We start from the raw sequence: 22,713 nt of genomic DNA on the forward strand, positions 1-22,713 counted from the left end.
GAGTGGGCGGAGCTTCATAGAAAGGAAATGGCGTAGCTAGGTTGCTCTAGGCGCCGGATGTAGGTTTGTGTTATCCCGATTTCGGATGTGAGTGCAGAGTCTTTGACTTCTTTGGGAGTGGGTGTTGTTGGGCCGTTCGTGAAGTTCCCAGCGGAGTTACCGCGTTTTCCTTCTAAGACTAGCGGTGCTGGGAGGTGGGAGGAACGGAGTTTACAGCAGCGAGCATACTAGCGGTTGGTTCCCAAAATGTGGTTCCCGCAACTCCTGTATCACCATCGCGCGGTAACTTACTACAAGTGCAGATTCTCAGCCCCCACTCCAGACCTCCTGACTCAGAAACTCGAGGTGGCTCAGCAGCCTGTTTTAACACGCGCCGCAGGTGATACCAATATCTGCTCAAGTTTTAGAGCCATCGCTATATATAGTAAGAGAATACTTAGTAGCAATAAAAAGGTAATTGTGGCAGAACCTGTTGGAGCGAAGGTTGATTTATTTAAAACCTATTTTGTTAGACCCTGCTTGGTTTTAATAGCGTAAATTATATAGGTTAATCTCCCCTGATAGAAAACCATCTCCAGGTTATGTTTTCTTGAACGATAAGCAGAGTGATGTGAATACTTTATGTTTAAAAAGAAATGTATGTTTGTAATAATACATACTCTCTGGGCAGATGCATAAACCTATCTAGAGATTTGGAATAGAAGCCATATGTTTTCACTGGTTATATTTTTCACTGTTTGCCCTTTCTAAATTTTTCCATACATATATCATTTTTTCCAATTAAAAATATAAAATCCTGTGACACAAAGAGGCTACACGAATGCCTGGAAACCTTCTTTAGGGGGTCGGGGTATGTTGCTGGACCCCTAAGAAGGCCCTCCTCTCAGATGGGCTCTTTTGGACTGTGACATCTTGCTCTGATGCCCTCTTGCTTTTTTGAAGGGACCTTCCCTTCTCTAAATACACGGACATAAATGGAAACTAGATTAGGTTTGTGATCATTGGTGTGGCAATTTGGAAGAACTGAAATGCTGCAGAGGGCAGCCGTGTGTAGCTAGAATTAAGAGGCAAAACAGACCAGAAAGGATGTGCTTCATTAACATGGGAGAAGTTTGTTCAAAATATAATGTAGTTTTTTAAAACTGCACTTATTCTAATTGTGTATTTAAAGAACAAATGCCAGGAAGATCTTCCTTGAATATAAGGTATATTTTGCAGTTGTGTAAAAATCAATTAAGGGAACTCTTTTTTTATTATTTATTTCAGTAATCTTTACACCCAGTGAGGGGCTGAACTCACAACCCTGAGATCAAGAATTGCATGCTCTTCTGACTGAGCCAGCCAGGCACCCCTCAAATAGGAGAACTCTTAATGAACCACTTCCAGACAGAGAGAGAGGAAAGTATTTGTTATAAGCTCATGTATGGATTTCTGTATCATCTTGATAGCTTTTATTTTCAGGATTGCTTTTAATCTCTAGCTCCTCTGTACAACATGGATTGTATTTGGTGGGGAAAAAACAATATAGTTTTAATTTTAATTCTCATAAAGAAATAACAGTTGTATATACCAGACGACATTCTAAGCGCTTTACATGTACTCATTTAATTTCATAGTGGTTCAAAAGCTATTAGAGACAAAATTGGAGCAAGTATAAACTTTGACTAAGAGTGATGCTTCAAATAAATGTTCAGACTTACCACCTTCACTGAGTGTGAAAATCTACTCAGTGTCTAATTTTTCTTAAAATGTTCTCATTCAAATTTGATCATGCTTATTCTTCAAAAAGAGCAGTATCTAAAACCTCTAGTTTTAAAACCTGGTATTTATTTTATTGAAACCTAGTAGGTAAATAACATTTGAAGACTCCTGATTGTTTTTAGAATATAAGCTATTGCCTTTAATTACTAAAGAAAATTAAAATATAGCAGCTTCCTTTGGAAATGTGCCAACCCACTGCAGAGTACAAGAGTATGCAACAATTTATTGGTTAAATGACAGATTGCATTCTATTTTTTTTAAAAGATTTATTTATTTAAGAGAGAGTGAGAATGCATGTAGAGGTGGGACAGGGAGGGAAGAGCAGAGGGAGAGGAACAAGCTGACTCCACTGAGTGTGGGACCTGACTCAGGGCTTGATCCCAAGACCCTGAGACCATGACTTGAGCCAAAATCAAGAGCCAGTCGCTCAAATGATGAAGCCACCCAGGAGCTCCAAGAGATTACATCTTTATTTAGTTTAGCTTTTATTGCCTTCCCTCCTGACTAAAAGTAGGACCAGATTTGCCCACATTTTTTGCAATCTTGACAAATGCCTAAGATGATGAATTAGAGATATGTATATCATCATAATAACTGCTTGTACCTTTGCCCTCTTTAGTCATAATAGGTGTTTTGAATGTTTGCATGGAGAGTTGCCATAGGGCAAGCTACTGGCCTTTTGTACTTATTGAGTGTTTTTGCACACAGTGGATTGAAAATATACCCTGAGGTGATTCTTGGGTGTCATCATTCATTTAAAGGTGATGGAAAAACACCCTTAAATGCATGCTGTCCAGTGCAGGTGCTCATCAGTCATAGCAGTCTGGCTTGTCCACTTTTATTTGCACTGCCTTGCTTGTCTCAGGATGTGCATTTTCAGCTATTTCTGTGTTTTACATGTACCACTAAAGAACTGAAAACATACCACCAAAAAGAGAAAGCAGGATTCCTTGAGTTTGAAAAAGATTATAACCTAAGGCTTTACAGGGATCAGAAATGGCATTCAAAGTTCTTTAGACATATTTGGAAATGGTGTTTAATAATAGTCGTATGTGGATTCTTAGTGGGATATACTCTGAGGGCAAAAAGCACAACAACAACAAAAAATTTCAGATGTCACAGATTTAATAGTACTATTGGCAGTGCAACTTTGAAACTTTTTAGGTCTACTATAAAGTGAATAATACATGTTAGAAATCTAGGAGAAAACAAATGAAAAATATAAAATAAAAGAAGGTTTAGGAGGAAGGTCTCTGATGTTAAATTTGAATTAGGGTTTATTTGTGTATATTTCTTAGAAGAATATATATAATTTCTCCCAATGGAGGGTCCCCATATCTTGATACCTAGATCCCTTTCTCCACAAAAGAAACCGCATTTCTTGGAGAAATGGTTGTTTTCAGGTCTGAGGCCCAGAAAATACAAAAGTACAAAGGTGAGCCTAGATTACCTTGCCAGAAAGCAAGGAAGTACCCCCAAAACTATAGGATTAAGTGAAGGGTCACAGAATCAAGTTTGACTCCTTTGGCCAAATGTGAGTCAAGCTGGGCTAAACAGAATAATGACTATGATAGATGAGCGAAGCATTGAATACATTTTCTTTAAGATTTTATGTATTTATTTGACAGAGAGAAATCACAAGTAGATGGAGAGGCAGGCAGAGAGAGAGAGGGAAGCAGGCTCCCTGTTGAGCAGAGAGCCCGATGCGGGACTCGATCCCAGGACCCTGAGATCATGACCTGAGCCGAACTTAACCCACTGAGCCACCCAGGCGCCCCCATTGAATACATTTTTAAAGTTCCTAAGTCTAGGGGCGCCTGGGTGGCTCAGTGGGTTAAGTCGCTGCCTTTGGCTCAGGCCATGATCTCAGGGTCCTGGGATTGAGTCCTGTGTCGGGCTCTCTGCTCATCAGGGAGCATGCTTCCCTCTCACTCTCTTTGCCTGCCTCTCTGCCTACTTGTGATCTCTCTCTGTCAAATAAATAAATAAAATCTTTAAAAAAAAAATAAAGTTCCTAAGTCTAGAGTGATACTCAAAATCAAGGGTGAGAGAAGGGTTATTTTTTTTTGTTATAGGAGAATGCCAGCCAGTACCTACAGATGGAATAATACAAGTAGAAAAATCTGTGCAGTCCTTAATAATTGAGGTAAAGATCATCAGTAGATGCTAGAACCTGTCTTTAAAAGGAACTAGGGAAAAGGGGATGTTTGCAGTGTCACGGTATCACCCCACAGATTACTTAATTATAAAGTAATTAACCTAGTGATCACACTTAGCACCGCTAATAGTGAACAACCTGACTTTATAGGCCTTTTGATTTGATGCAACAACATCCCCAATGAAAGAACTCTGCCCCAAATGCTTAACCTAAATATAATCAAGCCTTTTGATCCAAATTTCTGTCTATAGGAACTAGAGATAGAGGAACAGAGAAAATGACCCTGAGGGAAGATTCTGATCCAGAATATGAAACATTCTATAAGAAAATGCCTAAATTCTTCAAAAAGGTCAGTGTCGTTAAAAAGAGTGGGGAAAGGACGCTTGGGTGGCTCAGTTGGTTAAGCTTCTGACTATTGATTTTGGCTCAGGTCATGATCTGAGGTTGTGAGATGGAGTCCTGTGTCAGGCTCTACACTAGCTGGGAGGCTGCTTAAGATTCTCTCTCTCCCTCTGCCCCTTCCCACCACACACACTTACACACACACTTAAACACACATGCACACACATACACACATACCCAAAGTGGGGTACTTCTAGATCAAGAGACAAAAAGACCAAAAACCTAACAATAATTGCAATGAGTAAATCTTGATTGGGTCTTGGTTTGAAAAAGCTATAAAAGAAATTTTGAGGATACTTTAGAAAATTTGAATATGGACTGGGTATTAGATGGTATTGTATTATTGTTAACTTTATTGAGTGTGAAATTTACTTAAGTTGCTAGAAGAATGACCTGTTCAGGTATTTAGGTATAAAGTAGCATACATCTGTAATTTATCTTTAAATGGTTCAGCCAAAACAATTGTATGAAATTTCATAAAAATCATATGGGTGTGAGTATGAACATATGTGTATATATATGTATATAGATGGCCTTCTGTGTATATATACACACACTAGTCTCCCTTCATCTACATTGTGGGGGGAGCATATGTTCCAAGACCCCCAGTGGATGCCTGAAACTGCAAATAGTACCAAACCCTATATATACAACTTTTTCCTATCTATGACATACCTATGACAAGAGTTTAATTTATAAATTAGGCACAGTAAGAGATTAAAAGTAATAAATAATAAAATAGAACTGTAACAATATACCATAATCGGGGCACCTGTGTGGCTCAGTTGGGTAAGCATCTGACTCTTGGTTTTGGCTCAGGTCATGCTATCAAGGGCATGAGATGGAGCGCCATATTGGGCTCCAGGCTCAGCTCAGCGTGGAGTCTGCTTGAGATTCTCTCTCCTCTCCCTAACCCTCTCCCTCCCTCTCTCCCTCTGCTCTTTCCATTGGCACCTGCATGCATGTTCTCTCACTCAAAGTCTTTAAAAAACAAACAATACACAATAATAAAAGTTACCTGACTGTTCTCTCAAAATATCTTCTTGTACTGCACTCACCCCCTCTTGCGAGGACGTGAGATGATAAAATAACCTGTGTGATGAGATGAAGTGAGGTAAATGACATGGCATTGTGACACAGTGTCAGGCTTCTCTTGACCTTCTGACTATACCTCAGGAGAGGATCACGTGCTTGTTGACTGCGGGTAATTGAAACCATGGAAAGTGAAACTGCAGATAAGAAGGGACTGCTGTGTGTGGTATAAACGTGTATGTGTACATGTTTATGTGTATGTGTGTAGATACCTATGTGTATACTTACATAAGTGTGTGCGTGTGTGTGTGTGTATGAAGAGAAGGAATTAAAATGTGGCAAGATGTTAATGGTCATCGTAGAAGATATATGTGTTCATTCTACTAATCTTTCAACTTTTCTGTATGTTTCAAATTTTTCAAAATAAAAAGATGGAGAAAAGTATTCAGAAACTAGCTAGAATGGTTTTAGGTGGTAGCGTGTGTGTGTGTGTGTTTGAAAAATGGTGGGGGAGAGCAGCGGGTGGATCATTGAGAGGGTCTCTAGGAACAGCTCAGAAGGTAATATGAGAGATCACAGAAGCATATGTGATTGTCAGAAACAAAAGGCTGTAGAAAGCCGTATGGGTCAAGGTCTAGCAGGAAGGTGTGGGCAGTGGAGGCCGAAGCAGTCAAAGGAGCTCTTTGAAGGCCAGGAAGGAAGGCATGAGAATGAATTACTTTGACTTCCCCACATGCAGGAGAGGTCCAATGGGCCTTGCCCTCTGATGTGGTGACAGGAGCTTTTATCATTTTTTTGGCCCTCTTTGGCTTTCTCATATAACAGTCTCTAGTGGTAGTCTTAAGATGGTCTTAAACTCAGAGTTAATTGGATTCATCTGCATCACAGTCCCTGAAAATACCATCATTATCTGTTTCCCAGCCCCCCCAATCCCCCCTTCACATTGATTGTTTATCTTAGAAAAAGCTTAGTTATTGAAGAAACCTGGAACATTCTAGGAAAGCCTGGAACATTCTATATCACCTTCAATACAGTGGGTAATAGAACAATCTTTTTTTTTTTTCCTTTTGAGAGAGAGAGACAGAACATGCATGAGCATGGCGGCAGAGGGGAGCTGGGGAGAGGGAGAAGCAGACTCCCTGCTTTGCAGGGAGCCCCACATGGGGCCCAGTCCCAGGACCCTGAGATCATGACCTGAAGGCAGACACTTAACCAACTGAGCCACCCAGGAGCCCCCATCCTTTTTTTGAGGATACTTACATCAAACAACCTGGGTGGCTCGGATCTACAAACCCAGATGTAAATAGGAAAAAGGAGACAGTTAACTTCTTTCCAGAAGTCAAAATAAGCCCCAGAATTGCCCCATGAAAACTAGTGGCCCGTAGCTTGATATGGTCACATTTAACCATTTTATTGACATAATATGTCAGCGGTTGAAAAAAAGTACTATTCCACGGAGGCTTCAATGCTCAAAGAACCCGTTAGGTGGCAGTGGGGACACAGGCATTGATCCGATTACCGCATGCGCAGGAGTGGGGGAGGCTGGTGCGGGCAACTCACCTCCTCCAGTGTTTGAGCCTTAGGGAAGTAACATTGTCAAGCAGCTTTTCAGGAGAGGAAATAGGGAAAAACCAACAACCAGAGGGAAAAAATGATGGTTTATAGTATCTAACAGGTGAACTGCTAGTCACCTGCTCTTGATTTTCATGTACATGTTTTCATTTGTTCTTGCTAGGATTCTTTCAGTAAAATAACTTCATGTCCAAAGTCCTTTAGATCACTTGTGTGCTGTTTACAACATCTCTGTGTTGTTGGTGTTAGAATATAAGCTAAAATATAGGTAGGGAGCATGGCTCATTTTGTACAAGACCCAGTGCATTTAGTATGTGCTTTTATAGTGACACTCTTCCTTCTGTGTAATTAGTGCTCGTGGAAGGCTTTGTGTGGTCCTGGTAGGTGCCATAGGCTGGGGTTCCTGGGAAAAGGACTCAGATTTCCATGAAGAAGTTTATTGGGTAGTGCTCTTGGGAACATCACCTGTGAGAGTGACAGGAGCGGGGCTGGGCAGAGAGAAAAGCAGCTGCCTCACGGCTGCAGCCAAGTCTTCAGTCATTCCTACAGGAGGTCTGGAGCTGAACGGCCCTTTAAAGACCCTCTACCCCTTAAGTGAAGGGTGCCTGGACTTTATACCCACCCAACCACAAATGATCAGCCAACAGATGTGGGCTGCCCCTGTGAAGGGGACAGAAAATAATTTAGCTGAAAACTGTCAGCCATCAACATGCCCTAGTTCCGGGTGAATGAGCTCCTGAGTCCTGAATGGGCAGTGCACCACCATAGGGAAGAAGGTGTACTTTCTCTGTATCACTCCTATTTTTAGGCATCTCTGATGCCTCTCTTGCAGAAGCTACCTGAATTAGAAACTGTGAAACAGGAGGGCCTGAGTGCTGGAGTCCATGAGGGCACTGGTGCAAAGGGGGTGTCATGTGGGGTCCCCGTGAGAGAGCTGCAGCAGCTCTGGTGCGGGAGGCAGAAGACTCCATGGTGAAGAGTCCGGAGAGAGAGAACATCTGGATGATGCGGGGCCTTCTTTTCCAGTGCAGTCCCAGTGCTGTGAGGACAGCCAGGCGTCCATGCAGCCAGGTGCACCAGTGCAGAGGTGCAGCTGCTGTGCACCTCTGGCCCAGGCCCAGCTGGAGAAGAGCCAGTGCACCATGCATTGCAATGACAAAGCCAAAGATTCAATAGATGCAGGAAGTAAAGAGCTTCAGGTGAAGTGGCAGCTGGAGACTTGTGTGGGGATGACCATAGGCACCCATCCCGACTGTGACCAAGAAGATGAAGTCTCTTATCCATTGGGAAATAGAAGTCTTTGCAATTGGCCATCAGGGTTGACAGCAGGAATCTATTTAAAAAGAGAATTGGGAGTTTTGGCCTTTTAAGTGACGTCCATGAAGAAATTAAGGGTGGTATCAAGTTTGAGGCATGTGTCCCTTCTTTCTGGACACTGGCTCCTTTGTTGAACCCTAGAAAATGAAATGGGAAAAAACTGGTGCTGAAATTTGGGTCAAAGATAGTACAGAACAGTTTTTAGTAGCTTAAATTTCACATGCTTGTCCTGGCACTAGGGATCTCATAGGCCAGGGATCTGGCCTAGAAGCCAGAGACCTTCAAGGTACCAGATTCTTCTTCGTACACAGGTTTGAACAGGCTGACAGCTTCTCCTAAACTGCCTCTGATCTGGTGGTATGTGAACAGAGGTGTTTCTGTTTGTGCCAACCTCCTGTTTACCAGAAGGATCACCAAATCATTTTCTGTAAGTTGTAAAACAAAATCTATGAGGTCACTAATTTAGAAGGGGAAAAAAGGTTTCTAGCTCTTTGTTTTGCTTGGTTTTGTTATTATACAAGGGAATGAAGTTGATTTAAGGTGTGGAGTTGGGAGAGGTAGTTTTGGTAAGAACTTTGAACAGTTCCTCATCGGTATATGTTTAACGCCATCAAGATACGTATATATATTTCTTGAAATACACATTACATATTTCAGCTAGGAGACCCTGCAAAAACATGAGAGGTGATGTTAGACTGGGTATGGCAAGCAGCCCTTCCTCTCACTGGCTGCTGTGATGGGCCCCGGGGCTCTCTGCAGCAGAGCCACAGGATAAAAATCTTGCAGTAGTTAATACTCTCCCTTGAAGGGAAAGGGGTTTTGATTGCACTGTATACCAGTATCCAGGAAATGAACATTGAAGGGGGCATTTCTTCTTAATTAAGAGAGTTAACTGGGACGCCTGGGTGGCTCAGTTGGTTAATCAGCTGCCTTCGGCTCAGGTCATGATCCCAGCGTCCTGGGATCGAGTCCCACATCGGGCTCCTTGCTCGGCAGGGTGCCTGCTTCTCCCTCTGCCTCTGCCTGCCTCTCTGTCTGCCTGTGCTCGCTCTCTCTCCCTCTCTCTGACAAATAAATATATAAAATAAAAAATCTTTAAAAAAAAAAAAAAAGAGAGTTACTAAGTACCAGATTTAGAAGAACCTGGTTTTTATAGAACAGAATGGAATGAAAGCCTGAACTCATTATTATTTAGCCCCCTCAAATAACAGAGCCCTATCAAGACAATCCCTTCACAATAGGAAGGGCAAAGGGGGAAGAACAAGCAACTCCCGTGAGCCATGATTCCTTTGAAGCAAAGGAGGGACATCCTCCCCACCATTACCAAATACCACTTTGCCAAGGGCCTTTGTAGCAAGCAGCATTCCTGCCCCAGCTCCAGCACCTTATCATTTTGATTAGGACCTTGTTGTTTTTACCAGCTTATTCTTTAAAGTGATAATATAGTCTATGCTTGGTGTTTCAAGGCTGTGATATACTTTCTAGTGGTTCAGTTTTAAAAAATAAGTAAGGGTTAGTTTTTCCTTAAAAAAAAAAAAAAAGAAAAGAAAGAAACCATGAAACAATGTCACCTTCTTATTTTGTTTTCCTCACATTAAAAGCTAATGGAAAAAATGCTTTGGCACTTCCTGCAGATGATATCATGTTGTTTTAAATCGATTTCTGATTGTGTGTGTGTGTGTGTGTGTGTGTGTAGAGAGCCACTAATGTATAGATGCTATCATATACGTATTATGCTGTAGGAGAGCTGCTCATGCATAAGCATCTCAGATACACAGATTAGGCATATCTTCTGTTGAAGAATTTCCCAAATTTTGGGGGGCACAATTGGTGATTATTTACTCTAGCACATCAAAGGCCATTAAGCATGAATTTTATAAACAGAAAAACCATTACAGTAAATTTTATAAAGAAGGAACAATTTTTGTTTACCTGAAAATAGACTCTTCCTAGGAAAATGATTGACTGTTATAAAGAAGTTTTAAAATTTTTTGAATTTTTCATTTTTGGCCTGACTTCCTCTTCTGTATTCTCTGACACTGGTGATCTTACTAATTTTCTTTCTAATTTCAGCTAAAAGAACTCCTTTCTCCCCCTTGTAGTCATTTCACTAATTCTTCCCCCTGGATGTGTTTTGGATGTATCCCCTCATCTCCACTCTAGTGCTGCAGCCGAGCTGCCATCATTGTCTCTCCTAGCCTGATGCAGTAGCCCAAGAATGGGGCTCCTTCCTTAAGATTCATCTCCCACACTTGGCTGCCAGATTGGTCTTCTGGAAATACCAGTCTGAGTGTGCCCACACCTACCTGTAAAATCCCAACTTGTTAGCTCACCCTACAAGGCCATTGGTGGTATGGTCACAGTCTGCTTCTCATCCTGGACACTGACCACACAGTGGTACCCATGTACAAACCTGCCCTGCGCTTTCATGCCTTACTGCTTTGCTGCTAGGCTCTGGTCCACATCACAAGCCTTTCCTCACTTCCCTGTCCAGGAGAATATCTTTAAAGACCTAGTTTTGAAAGGGCATTGGTGATTGTTTACCAGCTTCACTAGCAGGTAAATCCTTGCCTCCTCCTTCTGCTCCCTTAGTATTTTTACATCTAGACTAGTGGTTTAGCACAGAGCTCCCGAAGGCATCCTACCCAAGGGACCAGGTGTGCCTGGCACGAGTAGAATTCCGTCTTGAGAACAAGGAGGAAGCCAACATTCAATGGCAGTGGGCATTTGTTTTACATCGGAGAATATTTTAAGGATTTCTTGTGATTAGTGCTATGATAGTTCTCTGACACAGGCAGAAAATGCTAGTTTCTTCATAAGGCTATTACTATAATAACATAAAAGGAGTTAAAGTTTTGAAGCATTTTCTGGCTGGAGAGAACTTTTGATTGATCCTAATTAATGATGTGTCTCCACAGGCAGTTGGAGGCGATTTCTACATTCGTGTTTGTTGATGAGGATATAGATAGGAAAAACAGGACTATAGTAGCTTGATTATTTATTTTTTTTCCGTGTTACTCATTAGCTGTCTAAGTTGATGCTTTCTCCACAAGCAGAGGGAATTAGAACCAGTTAACCTGACAGTCAATGGAAGAATAAAACTAAGGAATCTGAAACAAGAAAGTGACTTTGTAGTAATTTCTATAAATTTTAAATTTATTTACAAATTATAAATTATAAATTTATTTATAATTTCTAAATTTATAATTTCTAAATTATAAATTTACAATTTCTAAATTATAATTTCTGAAAATTATAGAAATTATAGTAATTGTACAAATTATAATTTTTAGACATACATGGCTGTTTAGCTTGTGGTTCATGAAGAAAAAAGTATTGACCATGGAGCCCATGTTTATTGACTCTATTTTGCTATAACTTATAAAGTGTTCTGGGTCAAGTCACTTTACCTTTTTCTGTCCCAACTGAAAAAAAAGATGAGGATAACGTATCTACCTGTAGCCTCATAAGACAAACAAGTAGATGTGAATATAATAACTGCATCTAACAGTTTGTGAACGCAGATTAAATGGTCTTGGGCCTCTTTGGTTGCAATTGAATTCTCTTTTGTCTTACTTGGCTTTTCCTTTGCTTCACTCTCACACTTCTATTTTATGATCACAAGAGGCCGTGTCAACATGTTTTGCCTGGCAGGTGGAGCACCCTGGATCTGGGAGCTGTCGTTCTCATGTGCTTTCTGCCTCTCACTAGCTGGGAGACCTTAACTTCGGTCAGCCCCCATTTCCTTATCTATGTTTCATTTGTGATTCTTAGGTTGATAGCAGGTCAAGAAAGTTGACATATGGACTTCCCTGATTAATCCAGTCCTTATATAATTAACTTGATCTTGCCTTCATCTCTCCTTCCTCTTGAGTTTCTAAGGAATTATGTCAGGGTAACACAGTCTAACCTGTATTAGTCCTCTGATGGTAAGCTCTAGTAAAGCAAGGTTCTATGTAAGAAATCCTGTCTCATCCCCTACCACCCCGCCCCAGCCAGCTCCTAGATCTGGGCATTTGCTGTGGACTCAATTTATCCATGTCAGCTACAGGGGGAACCTCAGGGACTCCACAGTTTTCTCTTCAAAGTTGACTTCTCCTTTGACTTTACAGAGAAAAGAAATGTCACTTGGCAAGAATTTCCTTTGATACCGTCCCCCTCCAGCTCACACACCTAAAAATTATTTATATTGATTCATCCTCGAAAAGATTGAAAAACTTTATTAAAATATAATGTGTATACAGCCAAAAGCATCATTAAAAAAATTAAAGATAAGCCACAAAGCACAAGAAGATATTTGCATTAAAGAATCAGTAACCAGAATTCAAAAACCAAATAAACACCCCCATATATCATTAAGAAAAGTGAAAATGAGGAGAAGGGAAGGAAAAGTATATGAACAAAAAATTTACAAAAGAAAGAACCCCAAATAGCCAATAAGCATATGAAATACACTCAAACTTATGCATAATCAGGAATATGTCAACAAAAACTATAACCCATTAAATGGGAGAAAATTTAAAATTCTGAAAAGAAAAAAAAAAAAAAAACAGAAAACGGTAACACTCATGCCTGGTTGATGCCAGGACATGTTACTCTCTCCATAGGGAGAGCAAGTTGGCACCCCTCACAGACCAACAATTCCACTCTGAGAGAAGCTCTCGATATGTAATAAGGAGATACATAAAATTTATTGCGTCTTTGGTTTTAAAAACAGAAACCTTAAAAAGAATAACCTTTATGTCTACCAACAGAAATGGAGAAAAAAAGTGGAACATTTATTTAGTCAGTGGATGAATAAATATTCATGAAACTAATGAAAGTAAACTAAAGGTACATGTATCAACATGGATAACTTGCAATATAGGTAAATATTCAGCAAAAATAAATTACGGAGTAGTATGTATAGTAGGAGACCACTAATACAAATTTTAAAGCCATGCAAATATACACTGTTTATGGGAACACATGTATAGTAAAAGTGTAAGATCATGCATGGGAATCAAAACAACCAAATTCAGGATGGTGATTTTATCTGGGGAAGAAGAAGGGGCATTGCGACCAGAGAAGTAGTAGGCAAGAGGCTTCCACTATACCTGTAATATTTAATATATAAAGTTTAATATGTATGTTTATTTTAAAACATGTAAGTTCTATTCAAGGCCTCCTTTGTAAACTTTAGAAAAAGGTACGCAACACCGCAGAGGCATGGCTCTGTTACTACATTAATTCAAGGTGCTAACATAGCCCCATGTCAGGGCTTAATAACTTGGAGAGCAGAATGTCCCCCTCAGTCACTGGTCCTCAGACGGGACATAGCCCATACAACCATATGCACCAGCCTGACTCTGTACATCAAACAAACCCATCTTCTCCTTCCTAGCATCTCAGAGTCAAAGGGCAAGATCTTCCTTCTGCCTAAGGCAAACCCCTCCAGCTGAGCTGTGTTCATTTCTCAACTTTCTTTTATCATTAACCTCTTGTTCCTGAAGCTTCGGTCTTGCTTGCCTACTTGCCCTTTCCCCATATGTTTCTATTTGCTGCTACTGTCTCCCACTGTGGTCTGGTTTTCTCTTTGGCCATGTCACCAAAGTAGCTGTCACCCATAAGTCATGAATGCCAGACAGAGAGCCACTCCGCAGTTCTTGCCTCATCTGATCTTTGCAATATTTGGCACCTTCCTTGGAAACTCCTCTTTTGGCTTCTGGGACCTTATTCTCTCTTGAGTTTCCTTCCCTTGCCTGCTAGTCTGTTTTATAGGCTCTTGTTCTACCACCCAGCTTGTACATGCTCGTGTTCCTTCCTTACCCATGCTTCTTCTCACTCTCTTCTGGTCAAGTAGTTTCAATGTTTACTTAACAAATGTTTATTGAACACCTACTCCATGCTAGTCACTTTTCTCAATGCTAGGGATTTAGCAGTGATAAGGCCTTACCCTCATGGAGCTTACATTCCAGGGAGGCGAGACTGATGGCAACAGTTTTTTTTTTTTAATGTTTTATTCATTTATTTGACAGACAGTGATCACAAGTAGGCAGAGAGGCAGGCAGAGAGAGAGGGGGAAGCAGGCTCCCCACTGAGCAGAGAGCCTGGTGCAGAGATTGATCCCAGGACCCTGGGATCATGACCTGAGCCGAAGGCAGAGGCTTTAACCCACTGAGCCACCCAGGCGCCCTGATAGCAACAGTTTTAAAAGTAGATCTATGACATGTATGTGGTGATAAGTTCCCTGGAGAGAAATAAAGGAAAAGAAAGGGAAACATAGTGCAAAAGGAAGGGGCTATATTTATAATATAGTAAATTGTCAGGAAAACCTCATTTAAAAACTAACTTTGCAGTTGACACCTGAAGGGAGTAAGAATTGTGAACCATGTGGATATTTAGTGGTGTGTCATTCCATGCAGAGGGAACAGAAAATGCAGACTCTGGAATGAGAATGTTCCAGTCTGAGACATGTTGAGTTTGAAAGGCCTATTACACGTTTAGGTGGAAATGCCAAGAAGAAGATCAATCACCTCTAGAACCATTAGAACAAGAACTTATAAAATGGGCAAAGGTTCCACCAGCCCAAGGGAAGAAATCCAAGAGAGAATAATGTCATGGAAGCTACAAAAGGAGTTTCTGTAAGGATAGTGTCAAATATTGCAAAGATTGAGGTGAGGACTGCAGAGTAGCTCTCTGTCTTTAAGACTAGAGGGCCTTGGTGATTTTTGGATGATAGTCTTTCCATATATATATATGATATTTATATGTATCACATATATATAATATAGTGATTTGGGGAAGAACAAGTTTGCTAGAGGGGGAAGAGAGAGTATTGAGAGTAGCTTAATTTGAACTAGGTCAAGTGATAGTGTCTATTAGAGATCAGAATGCAGTTATACATTAGGTACTTCAATTTTGGGTCTTGAAATTCCATATCTGTTAATAGTAGAGTAGTTTCTATTGGATTAACCCTTTTGCAAATAATAATTTTAAACTCTAGAGGAAAAAACAATTACCTAAAGGTATTAAAGAGAAACAAAACTAGAAACTAGAGAAGAGTTGAGACTTCGAAGAGAATGGCCCTAGATGAGTTTCTTGTTTTTTTTTTTTAAATGGCTTTCTGCCTAAGGGCAAGCACCTGTCAGCGTCATGCTGGGGCAGCTAGAATATGGATAGAAACCCACAGTTTTGATGAATTTATTTGAGGAATCAACAGACAGAGTTTGAGGTTATTGCAACTGGAAAATGATAGTGTTGGGGGGTATCCTAGAAAGGAGAGAATTGCAGAGGAGAGGTTCCAGAATGTGTACATTGAGTTTACCCAATCTCTGACTGATCTCTGAACTACACACATGTGGGGAGGACTTTCAGTCAGCCCAACTAATGATAAAAGAACTGAATGGAAATTTCAACCCTTTCCCACTACAGAGGAGAAAAATTTAGTAACCAACTTAACTCTTCAGTAAAAATAAATTCAGAGCTTAACATAACAAAAACCATAGTCTCTACAATGCACCATTTGCAATGTGCTAGCACAATCCAAAATTACTAGACAGTCAAAAAAGCAGAAAAATGTTACCCATAATCAAGAGAAAAGAAATAGATGGAAATTGATCCTAAGATGATGCAGAAATCAGAATTAAGACACAATTATTTTAAACTAGCTATTATAACTGTTCAAGGACACGAACAAAAATATGTTCATAATGAACAAACAGGAAACTATTAGCAGAGGGAAAGAAACTGCAAAAAGGGAAACATTCTAGAAGTGAAAAATTTAATATCGGGAATAAAAAATTCACTTAATAAGCTTACCAAATGATTGGATATTGGATGGAAGGTCAGTGAGCCTGAAGGTAGATCAATAGAAATGATCAAAACTGAAGATGAGAAAAAAGGTGAAGAAAAATTAGGAGTACTTCAGGGACTTGAGTCAGTATCAAAAGTTCTAGCATATAGCAAAATAAGTCAATCATAGAAAGAAAACTATCATATGATCTCCCTGATATGAGGAAGTTGAGAGGCAACGTGGGGGGTTTGGGGGGTAGGAAAAGAATAAATGAAACAAGATGGGATTGGGAGGGAGACAAACCATAAGAGACTCTTAATCTCAGAAAAAAACTGAGTGTTGCTGGGGGTAGGGGAGTAGGGAGAGGGTGGTTGGGTTATGGACACTGGGGAAGGTATGTGCTATGGTGAGTGCTCTGAAGTGTGTAAACCTGGTGATTTACAGACCTGTACCCGTGGGGCTAATAATACATTACATGTTAATAAAAAAAATTTAAAAATTTTTTTAAAAAGTTCTAGCATAGGTATAACTATAATCTCCAAAGAAGATGAGAGAGAAAATAGTTCAGAATTTTTTTAAAAAGACTTTATTTATTTGACAGACAGAGATCACAAGTAGGCAGAGAGAGAGGAGGAAGCAGGCTCCCTGCCGCGCAGAGAGTGGAGAGCCCGGTGCGGGGTCTCAATCCCAGGACCCTGGGACCTGAGCCAAAGGCAGAGGCTTTAACCCACTGAGCCACCCAGGTGCCCCCAGAAATTTTTTTTATTATAAAATAGTGGCTAAAATTTTTCTAAATTTGGCAAAAAGACTTGAAATTATAGATTCAAGCTGCTTAGTAAACCCCAGGCAGAATAAATTAGTTAAAAATAAAATTGAATTAAAATCTTAAAAAAATTAAAGATGAGTAAAACAAACAAAACCTAGACACATTAAATTACTTAAACTGCTAAGAATTAAAGGTCCTTAAAAATATTTATGGAGGGCGCCTGCGTGACTCGGTTGGTTAAGCAACTGCCTTTGCGTCAGGTCATGATCCCGGGTTCCTGGGTTTAAGTCCCACTTTGGGCTTCCCCTGCTCTGCAGGGAGCCTACTTCTCCTTCCCCCTCTGCATGCCACTCCCCTTGCTTGTGCTCCCCCCCTCTCCTCTCTGTCAAATAAATAAAATCTTTAAAAAGTATATTTGTGGAGCACCTATTGTGTGCCAGGCTCTTTTAAGCAGTGGAATAAAATAATACACAAGACAGTTCCACTACTCACAGCCAATACAAATGCCATTCTCTTACAATACAGTTTTTACTGAGAAGACTTTTTTAAAGATTTTGTTTATTTATTATTTTGAGAAAGAGAAATAGAGATAGCAACAGAGGGAGCTCAAGTGGGGAGGAGAGGGAGAAGCAAGCTCCATGCTTGAGCAGGGAGCCTGACGCAGGGCTTCGACCCCAGCAACCTGGGATCATGACTGAGCCAAAAGCAGACACTTAACCAGCTGAGCCACCCAGGTGCCCCAAGAAAACATGTTTTTAAATATCAACTGATCATGGGGCCCCTGGGTGGCTTAGTCGGGTGAGTGTCCCAACTCTTGGTTTTGGCTCAGGTCATGATCTCATGGGTTGTGGGATCAAGTCCAGCACTAGGCACTCTCCTCAGTGGGGAGTCTGCTTGGGGAGTCTCTCCCTCTGCTCCTCCCCCCAACTCATGTGCTCGCTTTCTCCTTCTCTCTAAGATAAATGAATAAATCTTTAAAAATAAATAAACAAGTATCAACTGATCATTACCGGGGTGACCCAGAGATCATACACATTTCTAAAATGGAATTTACCTTTTCTCCAAAGTTACTCCTTTCCTTATACTTCCTTTTTCAAGAAGTAATGCCACCTGCAACATTCTCCTGTAAGAGAGAAGACTCATCCTTTCTTTTCTTTACCTCTATGAGACCTAGATTCTGACTGTTACACCATTATATTGCTCAAACCTCTTTCCCCCTGCACGGCACCTGTTTTAATTCAATCCTTTATTAGTTATGGCCTGGAAGCCTCCTAAGGTGTCATCTGTTCTTTCTTCTTTTAGCTGCCAGAATTTTCATTTTAAGTCCCGGTTCTTATCATGTCACTTTCCAGTATAAAATCTTCCAGTGGTTCTCCATCCCTTTGGAAATAAACTTTCTTTACCTTAGCATGATCTACAAAGTCCTGTAAGATCTGGGTCCTGCTGAAATCTCCAGCCTTAGTCATATCAAATCATTTGCAGTTCTCTGTTTGAGCCATGGTGTCAGACCTCTGTATCTTTACCAATGTTGATCTTTTGTGTGTGGTGTGGGGGAGGTTTTTCGTCTCTCATTTCTCTGGCTAACCTGTACTCATCCTTCAACTCCCACCTCAAAGATCACCTCCTCTTGTAAACCTTCCCTTACTCCTTTTCTCAACAGAATTGGATATTCCTATGCTCCTCCATTTTTCTAAAGATTTTATTTATTTATTCATTTGAGAGAGAGCATGAGCGAGCAGCAGGGTGGGCAGAGGGAGAGGGAGAGAATCTCAAGCAGACTCCATCCTGAGCACAGTGCTTGAAGCAGGCTCAATCTCATGACCCTGAAATCATGACTCAAGCCCAAATCAAGAGTTCAGTGCTTAGCCGACCAACCGAGCTACCCAGGCACCCCATTCATGCTCCTCCTTTTTGATATCATGGTATCTCGTGCTTATTTACCTCTGTTACAGCTGGTGTTCCACTATATTCTCACCATTGATTTTCCTTTAGGATCAGGTCTTACTCATCTGTAAGACTCCAGAACATGACATATAGTAGATGCTTGATGTTTGTTGAATATGTGAATGCCTGAGTAAAACAGAGTCTGAATTGATTATCTATACAGATCCTATCCATTTTTTAGCCACTCAGATCTTCTTTGCCGTGATAAACTTTCCCAAGATAAAACTGTCCATGTTGAAAAAAAGCAGAAAACTTGGGGGAAAAGCCCAAGGAGAGGGACTTTGTACACATGCTTAGGTAAGGAGACTTGAGGTTGCTGAAGCATAAATGGGCTTATTTTCCCACCACAATGATGACTCGAGCTAAATGATTCATCTCCTTAGGTGACCACCTTCTTGTATGATCATTAGACATAGGTAGACCAGCTGGCTTAAACTTGGGAGCGCAGTCTTTTTCAGTGAAACTATTTTTATACTCTTTTCTACTATAGGACTACACTTTTTCTTTTTATACCACTTATTGTTCAATAGTACTATGCCCACCGTTCATATTCCTGGGTCCTTTGCTTCTAAGCTAGATTTAGTAGGCCCTTTTATGAGCCTATTTTATAGACTCACAAATGGGATTAAGCAACTCATTTTCCAAAACAAGGCCTAAATTTTTCCAAAATATCTTTTGTTTGAAATCATTTTCAGCTCATCAGCATTACTGATTTCAGATCCACCATGATGGGAAATGATTCTCTCTGAACTTAGAGACCAACTCAAACCAGGAAGGTGGAACCCACAGAGAGGTTTGACTCTCACAGTTGAACGGGTGTGAATCATCTTTAACTTTGTAGGAAGGCCTTTGCTACGGCATCACCCCCATATCTGCTGCTTGCTTCTGCTCCGTCTTCCTTCTGCCAAAGCTGGCTGGGTACAGGGATAGAAACCAAGTGAGCCAGCATTCACCTCTGTTCTCACTGGTTTATACCAGTCCTCTTCTCTGTGGCCTGATCTCCTTCTAAGAGTTTCCAGACAAAATCATTCTCTTACGAAGTTTATCGTATGACCCCTCTTGAAAAGTATGCACATACTTTGTTTTTCTCTTTGCTGAAGCTAATTACCACATTAGTATTTTCTGTAGATACCTCTTGACTTACCCAGTATTTTTGCCCTGAACCCACTTAATAGGTAACATAGGGAGGGCTCTCGGAACCTGAGAGAGGCAATATTCCTCCAGAATGTTGAGCCCAAGCCACACATAGCAAGTCTGTTGTCAACTCTCCAACTCTCTGCCTCTCAGAAACTCACGTTAGGATGAGAGAAACTCCTTTAAAGTTCACTAAAAAGCAATTTAGATGCTGCAGAAGTAGCAACAACAAAGGTGTACCAAAGAAGGAAAATAAGTTGTCAAGAACAGTGAGTAATGGTAGAGTTTAAAAAAATCAATATCTGTTCACATATTTCTGTGCATGGGGTGCATCCATCAAAGTGAGTGGGTGACATTTGTCCCAGCCTGGCTGAGCCAGTCAGTGCTGTATGACTCACCTTCTGTGCTATCAGCAAACCACCAAGCCTCTTGCCTGAGAGTTAACAAACTCACTAAAGGAAACTCCATTCTGAATCTGTCATTAATTGAATCTTTAAATGTAATCCAATTGCCAGCCAATTTACAAATTTCCTCCATATTCTCTAGCTTGTTTCTAACTTTCCTCCCAATTACTTTTGCAGCCTAGCTGGATTTGATTGGATTTATCTTAGTTTGCTTTGAGGAGAAATTGAAATACCTCTGTCTCTAAGAAGATCATTGTGTCTCCCCCACAGAGGTCAGGTAGAGCAGAGAGGTGATCTCATAGGGTTTTTCCACCCAGTGATTCTGATTTTTTAAGACAAATATGTGAAAGCCCCAATCATTGCCTCTTAAAATCCCCTTTGTGCTCAAAGAGGAAGCTTGGTGAATAATTCCAGCAAAGTATCAGGAATATCAGATAGCACTGATTCACCAAGTTCTGGAAACAGACCTCAGTTTCTCCAATTATTGGTTCAAGATGAGAAAAACTGAAGATGAGGAAACTTCCCTTTCTCGACTAACAATGAGGTAACAAAACAGAGATCAGCTTGTCCTCTGACAAACATGACACATGAGTTGACAAGTGTTCCATTTTTTCCACCCCAGCTCATGCTGTGCCCTTCTGGCTGCATTGCTTCCGTGGGTTCTCTGTTCAAGTCTTACTCATCTTTGGAGGTCCCACTGTCTCTCAGGAACCTCTCCCAACTTACTAGATCAGAGGGAGCTTTTCTTTCCCTGAACTCCTTTGGCACATATGCCAAAATCTCTTCAAGGACACTTAGTGTAGGCTTTCCGGGGTAGGAATTGTGCTGAATTCTTGTTTGCACACTGGTGGGCTGGTGGCGCTTAGCTTACGGCACTTGCTTGCTGTGCAGCCTGGGCATCAGAATCACCCGTGCAGCTTTTAAGACATTACAAATGTCAAAGCCCCACAACAGACCTTCTGAATCAGAATCACTACTTAGGTGATCTTACAGATCTTCCTCAACTTATGGTGGTGCTACATCCCAATAAACCCTTTGTAGGTTGAAATTATCACAAGTCGAAAATTGCATTTAAGACACCTAACCTACCTACGGAATATCACAGCTTAGTCTAACCTATCTTAAGCGTTCTCAGAACACCTACCTTAGCATATAATTGGGCAAAATCATCTAATAGAAGTGTATTTTATAATGAAGTGTTGAATTTATCGAATTCATTTATCGAATACTGTACTGAAAGTGAAAAACAGAATGGTTGTCTGGATACAGATTGGTTATAAGTATAGCAGTTGGGTGCCTGGGTGACTAGTGGGTTAAGCGTCTGCCTTCGGCTCAGGTCATGATCTCGGGGTCCTGGGATTGAGCCCCATGCTGGGCTCCCTGCTTAGCGGGGAGCCTGCTTCTCCCTCTCCCTCTGCCTGCTGCTTCCCCTGCTTGTGCTCGCTCTCTCTGTGTCAAATGAATAAATCTTTAGAAAAAAGATGTAGCAGTTGTTTATTCTCATGATCACGTGGCCAACTGGCATCACAAGAGAGTATCCCATGGTATACTGCTAGCCTGGGAAGGATCAATAATCAAAATTTGAAGTATGGTTTCTACTGAATACATATCACTTTCACACCATTGTAAAGTTGAAAAATTGTAAGTCAAACCGTCGTAAGTTGGAGACTGTCTGTATATAGGCAGGCACTTTTTAAAACTCTAGACTTCCACCATAAATCTTGTGATGGTGTGTGGTATTGCTATGGGCACCCCCTTTCCCGACCTCTAGGTCCCTAACTCCTACTCCCTTCCTTCCTTACAGAACCCGCATGTGTTCAGAGAGCCACCCCTCCTCAGCATTAGTCCCCTTGCTTCAGAGAAGCATCCCATCACCCTCAGCGTGAAGGGAGGAGCCCTGTAGTCTGAAGCTAAACACCATGATTCAGGAATGGGTGAGTGACCCAATTCTGGCCTTTGAGAGAAGCAAGAGGGATGCTGGAGACCTCTGGGAAGGGTCTTTCTGTGTAGGAAGCTCTACTCTTTCCTGCTGTTGCACTAGTGGTTACCGGGGCCACCCTGTGATCTTTCTTGCTCCCCTCCCCTCTCCCACAGCGGGGAGCAAATCTTAGGATGAAACTGAAAAAATCTGGATCCCTGGGGGTGGATCAAGCCAGCCTGAGCTGATCTAAATTTAGACCGCTGCTTGTGCTACGTTAATAAATGCCTAATTGTTTAAGACAGTTCTCTTACTAGTGGTTGAAATAGCCTCCTAGATACACTTGTTTTTATTTCTTCAATCCCAAGTATCACCCACACTGCCCTCTTTAATAAGTGCTCAGTAAGCAATTGTTGAAGGAATGAATTCACGGTCATTGAGCACCGATATATGCCGAGAACCGGAGATAAAGTAGTAACTAAACAAAGTTCCTGTCATCTTGGGTTTTGTACTCTGGTGGGAATAAAACGG

General features: G+C 41.0%; 1 long non-coding RNA gene across 1 annotated transcript; it reads left to right on the plus strand.

Moving 5' to 3' along the window:
- Positions 1–27: 27 nt before the first annotated feature.
- LOC122901105 lies at positions 28–22,197 on the plus strand. Its single transcript, XR_006383359.1, has 3 exons — positions 28–87; positions 4,171–4,268; positions 22,069–22,197. It is a non-coding gene; the product is annotated as an uncharacterized LOC122901105 (long non-coding RNA).
- Positions 22,198–22,713: the final 516 nt, after the last annotated feature.

The sequence above is a fragment of the Neovison vison genome, chromosome 2 (genome assembly GCF_020171115.1).
Source record: "Neovison vison isolate M4711 chromosome 2, ASM_NN_V1, whole genome shotgun sequence".
NCBI lineage: Eukaryota > Metazoa > Chordata > Mammalia > Carnivora > Mustelidae > Neogale > Neogale vison.